Here is a 6,260-nt window from a genome sequence, read left to right on the forward strand (position 1 = left end):
GTACCACCTTTATTGGACGCCCCTTAGCAGGGTCGCGGACTGGGTCTAGCCACCGTGACAGCCTCAGAACCGAATCAGAGAGGCCCGTTACCGAGAACTCGTGGCCCTGCGTCTGGGGGCGATCCATATATATGTACTGTATATGTGTTTCTTTTATTTTTACATTCAACACATTAGCCAGATGATGGGACTACTACTGTCCCATCATTGGCTAATGTGTCAATCACTGTCACCGTAGCAGGCATAGCCCGATGGGACTTGTAATCCCATCGGACGATGCCTGCACAAACACACACACCAAAGAACCCTGCAAACACCAGGACAGGGCCTCTGCGGATCTGCAGTCAAACCCGCAACGTGTGCACACAGCCTAAAAGGTTATTTTCATCATGATAAAGGGCTACAATTGCAAAGAGGTTGTAAAAACAAACAACTTTGCAATTTTAATTTTGATTCAAAATCCTCTCCATTCTCAAGAACAGACCTCCACTGCAATCGGTGGCTAGTATCTTAGGCTTGGAGTGCAGCGCTTACAATCTCTTTGCTATAGAGCGCATAGCGCGGTAATGTACAAGTTGATTTTCTAATCTAAAAGCTCAGTATTCCAGTTAAATTGCCATGTTGGCACTATGTGATAAATAAGTGGGTTTTGGATTGCAATTTGGGCACTTGGTCTCTAAAAGGTTCGCCATCACTGCTATACAGTACACTGTGTACTATATACAAAGCTCCTGTATATAATGCCACTGGTGATCACTGTGTTTGCCTGTACACTGACACTATATACAGATCTCCTGTGTATACTGTCACTGGTGATCACTGTATAACCTGTACACTGACACTATATACTGAGCTCTAGTATATAATGTCACCGGTGATCACGGTATGACCTGTACACTATATATAGATTTCCTGTGTATAATATCACTGGTGATCACTGTATTACCTGTACACTGACACTATACAATATATAGAAAGCTCCTGTATATACAGTAATGTCACTGGTGATCAATGTATACTACCTGTACGCTGACTCTATACACTGTATACTATATACAGAGCTCCTGTGTATAATGTCACCAGTGATCACTGTATTATATGTGCAGTGACACTACATACAGAGTTCCTATATAAATTGCCACTGGTGATCACTGTGTTATCTGTACACTATATACAGAGCTCCTTTATATAATGTCACAGCTGACCCCTGTATTATCTGTACACTGACACTTTATATAGAGCACCTGTGTATAATTTCAGTGGTGATCACTGTATTACCGGTACACTGACACTATATATAGAGCTCCTGTGTATAATGTCACCGGTGATCACTATATTGCCTGTACTGTTGTGAATTCTGTTGTCGAGCTCCCTCCTGTGGTCGTGAATGGTACTTCGGCGAGTTCTGTCTATGGACTCCCTCTGGTGGCTGTGAGTGGAGCTGCTACTTCTGAGGTTCCTTACACAGGTGACGTGGTTTATCCTGTGGTTGGCTGCTCTATTTAACTCCACTCAGATCGTTACTCCATGCCAGCTGTCAATGTTCCTGCATTGGTTCAGTTCGCTCTTGGATCTTTCTGGTGACCTGTCTATTCCAGCAGAAGCTAAGTTCCTGCTAGTTATTATTTGTTCATTGTTTCCTTGTCCAGCTGGATATCATGATTTTGTCTTGCTAGCTCGAAGCTCTGGGATGCAGAGTGGCATCTCTGCACCGTTAGTCGGTGCGGAGGTCTTTTTGCACACTCTGCGTGGTCTTTTGTAGTTTTTTGTGCTGACCGCAAACATACCTTTCCTATCCTCTGTCTGTTTAGTAAGTCTGGCCTCCCTTTGCTGAAATCTGTTTCATTTCTATGTTTGTGACTTCATCTTAACTCACAGTCAATATATGTGGGGGGCTTCCTTTACCTTTGGGGAATTTCTCTGAGGCAAGGTAGGCTTTATTTTCTATCTCTAGGGCTAGCTAGCTCTTAGGCTGTGAAGAGACGTCTAGGGAGAGTCAGGAACGCTCCACGGCTATTTCTAGTGTGTGTGATAGGATTAGGGGTTGCGGTCAGCAGAGCTCCCACATCCCAGAGCTTGTCTTGTGTCAGTTTAACTATCAGGTCGTGCCGGGTGCTCCTAACCACCAGGTCCATAACACTGTACACTGACATGATATACCGAGCTTCCATGTATAATGTCACTGGTGATCACTGTATTACCTGTACACTGACACTATATACAGAACTCCTGTGTATAATGTCACTGGTGATCACTGTATTATCTGCACACTGCCACTATACACAGAGCTCATGTGTATAATGTCACTGGTGATCACAGTATTATCTATTATCTGCACACTGCAACTATATACAGAGCTCCTGTGTATAATGTCACTTGTGATCAGTGTATTACCTGTACACTGACACTATATACAGGGCTACTGTGCATAACATCTGTGGTGATCACTGTATTACCTGTACACTGACAATATCCCAAAACAAATGAAATGACCACATAAATAAAGGTGGGAAACACCTCCAATAAACTATAGAGCCAAAAACAAGGGACTGACCCCTATTGAAGAAGCGATTGTGAAATGCGCATCAGGGCATGTTTTCTGACTGAGCAGACTATATATGACTATATGTTGAGCTCCTGTGTATGTCACCGATGATCACTGTATTACCTGTACACTGAAACTATACAATGTGTAGTACATACAAAGCTCCTGTGTATAATGGCATTTATGGTAAAATTAGCATTGTCTTTTTATTTATGATCAGTATTGTAGTGTTCGGTCACTGTTTTGTTGTAATATGTGGTCCGGCCATGGTGTGGGGTATTTGTCCCTTGTATGTGGTATTATTCGTTCACTATGTAGTGGTAATATGTGGTCTGGTCATGGTGTTGGGGTATTTGTCCATTGTATGTGGTATTATAGGTCACTATGTGGTGGTAATATGTAGTCCGGCCATGGTGTGGCAGTATTTGTCCCATCTATGTGACATTATTTGGTCACTATGTGGTGGTAATATGTGGTTTGGTCATAGTGTGACGGTATTTCTCCCTTGTATGTGGTGTTATTGTTCATGACCTGACCTATCTATCTCAATTAACGACATCACACTTTCCCCCGTACCGGAACTCCGCTGTCTCAGAGTAACCCTTGACTCTGCCCTGTCCTTCAAACCACACATCCAAGCTCTTTCCACCTCCTGTCGCCTCCAACTCAAAAATATATCCAGAATCCGTCCTTTCCTCAAACGTCAATCTACTAAAATGCTTGTGCATGCCCTCATCATCTCCCGCCTCGACTACTGCAACATCCTTTTCTGTGGCCTCTTTGCTAACACCCTTGCACCTCTCCAATTCATCCTTAACTCTGCTGCCCGTCTAATTCATCTCTCTCCTCGCTACTCCTCCACTTCCCCCCTCTGCAAATCCTTTCACTGGCTCCCATTCCCTCAGCGTATCCAGTTGAAATTACTAATACTGACCTACAAAACCATCCATAACCTGTCTCCACCATATATCTCTGAACTAATCTCCAGATATCTTCCCTCACGTAATCTCCAGTCCTCCCAAGACCTCCTTCTCTCCTCCACACTTATTCGCTCCTTACCCAACTACCTCCAAGATTTCTCCTGAATATCCCCCTTCCTCTGGAATTCTTTGCCCCAACACGTCCGACTATCAACCACATTCGGTTCCTTCAGACGGAACCTGAAAACCCACATCTTCAGGAAAGCCTACAGCTTCCCCTGACCCCGTTGCTTCCTCACCACTACTGGAGCTACCGCCTCACCAACACCGGAGCTGCTGCAACCTTCAACCTACTGTCTCTGGAATGCCCGCCTGGGCAGTGGGGTACTCGGTACCGGGTCTGGTACTTAAAGGGGATGTCACGGTGGCTGCGACCCAGCCCGTGGACCTGAGCGCCCAATAAAAGGGAGCATTTTAGGGGTTTTATGAATAAAGTTTGTGATGCCACCTGTGGTAATCAGTCAGTAGGGACCGACGCTGCTTAAAGGGGTCCTCTGGGGTGATGGTATGGCAGCTCAATGGTATAACTTCCCACAGGTGAAGTAGGTCTCCAGGCCTCCCAGTGTATGGTGAAGATGGTGGGTGGTGCAATGTCTTTACCTGGTTTACTGTTGGCTTCAGGCAACCGCAGTCCAGGGCACCAGATTACAGGACAGGCAGGGTCCGGCCGGCTTGGAAGCAAATCCAGAGTCCTCTCACCAGGTGGAGATCAAAGCCTTCCTAAAAGTGTGGTGGTGGTGTGGTTCCTTACTGCCTAAGGCTTCAAATAAGGACCTCACAGTTCCTCTTTGTCCCCCATAAAGGTTAGCTTCACGAATTTGCATGTCATCCTTGCGCAGGGGCCATGCTAACCTTCTCTGTATCATTCCAATTTTAGTACATGTGCTGCCGAAGCCCCATAAAGGTTAGGACACAACCCGCATGACAGGTGAACTGGGCCGTTTTACAGGGTCTCTATCATGACCCGGGCTCTATAGGTATCACTGTGTCTCCTGGGTATCAATGCGGACAGGTGATCTACAATCCAGCTGACCTGCCGGGTTCTGCTATGCCACTATATAGTTCAGCATGGCCACGGTCTTTCGGCTACCGGAATCTGCACTGGCCAGGGAGGTAGCCACTTCTCATCTTTGTTCCACTGGCTCTATTCTCCTGCGCTTCTCCCTCCTACAATCTCTTCCACAATCTGTTTGTCTTTCTTACTGCTCTCTAACTTCCCCTCCAGCCAGAATATATAAGGGCAGCTCCCCTTAACCCCTTAAGCCCCGAGGGTGGTTTGCACGTTAATGACCGGGCCAATTTTTACAATTCTGACCACTGTCCCTTTATGAGGTTATAACTCTGGAACGCTTCAACGGATCTTGGCGATTCTGACATTGTTTTCTCATGACATATTGTACTTCATGTTAGTGGTAACATTTATTCGATATAACTTGCGTTTATTTGTGAAAAAAACGGAAATTTGGCGAAAATTTAGAAAATTTCGCAATTTTCCAACTTTAAATTTTTATGCCCTTAAATCACAGAGATATGTCACGCAAAATACTTAATAAGTAACATTTCCCACATGTCTACTTTACATCAGCACAATTTTGGAACCAAAATTTTTTTTGTTAGGGAGTTATAAGGGTTAAAAGTTGACCAGCAATTTCTCATTTTTACAACACCATTTTTTTTTAGGGACCACATCTCATTTGAAGTCATTTTGAGGGGTCTATATGATAGAAAATACCCAAGTGTGACACCATTCTAAAAACTGCACCCCTCAAGGTGCTCAAAACCACATTCAAAAAGTTTATTAACCCTTCAGGGGTTTCACAGGAATTTTTGGAATGTTTAAATAAAAATGAATATTTAACTTTTTTTCACACAAAGTAACATAGTAACATAGTAACATAGTTAGTAAGGCCGAAAAAAGACATTTGTCCATCCAGGTCAGCCTATATTCCATCATAATAAATCCCCAGATCTACGTCCTTCTACAGAACCTAATAATTGTATGATACAATATTGTTCTGCTCCAGGAAGACATCCAGGCCTCTCTTGAACCCCTCGACTGAGTTCGCCATCACCACCTCCTCAGGCAAGCAATTCCAGATTCTCACTGCCCTAACAGTAAAGAATCCTCTTCTATGTTGGTGGAAAAACCTTCTCTCCTCCAGACGCAAAGAATGCCCCCTTGTGCCCGTCACCTTCCTTGGTATAAACAGATCCTCAGCGAGATATTTGTATTGTCCCCTTATATACTTATACATGGTTATTAGATCGCCCCTCAGTCGTCTTTTTTCTAGACTAAATAATCCTAATTTCGCTAATCTATCTGGGTATTGTAGTTCTCCCATCCCCTTTATTAATTTTGTTGCCCTCCTTTGTACTCTCTCTAGTTCCATTATATCCTTCCTGAGCACCGGTGCCCAAAACTGGACACAGTACTCCATGTGCGGTCTAACTAGGGATTTGTACAGAGGCAGTATAATGCTCTCATCATGTGTATCCAGACCTCTTTTAATGCACCCCATGATCCTGTTTGCCTTGGCAGCTGCTGCCTGGCACTGGCTGCTCCAGGTAAGTTTATCATTAACTAGGATCCCCAAGTCCTTCTCCCTGTCAGATTTACCCAGTGGTTTCCCATTCAGTGTGTAATGGTGATATTGATTCCCTCTTCCCATGTGTATAACCTTACATTTATCATTGTTAAACCTCATCTGCCACCTTTCAGCCCAAGTTTCCAACTT

At 44.2% G+C, this 6,260-nt stretch overlaps 1 pseudogene; it reads right to left on the reverse strand.

The window, feature by feature from the left end:
* Positions 1-4,322: 4,322 nt before the first annotated feature.
* LOC138660473 (U6 spliceosomal RNA) lies at positions 4,323-4,422 on the reverse strand (annotated as a pseudogene).
* Positions 4,423-6,260: the final 1,838 nt, after the last annotated feature.

The sequence above is a fragment of the Ranitomeya imitator genome, chromosome 1, assembly GCF_032444005.1.
Source record: "Ranitomeya imitator isolate aRanImi1 chromosome 1, aRanImi1.pri, whole genome shotgun sequence".
Classification (NCBI taxonomy): Eukaryota; Metazoa; Chordata; class Amphibia; order Anura; family Dendrobatidae; genus Ranitomeya; species Ranitomeya imitator.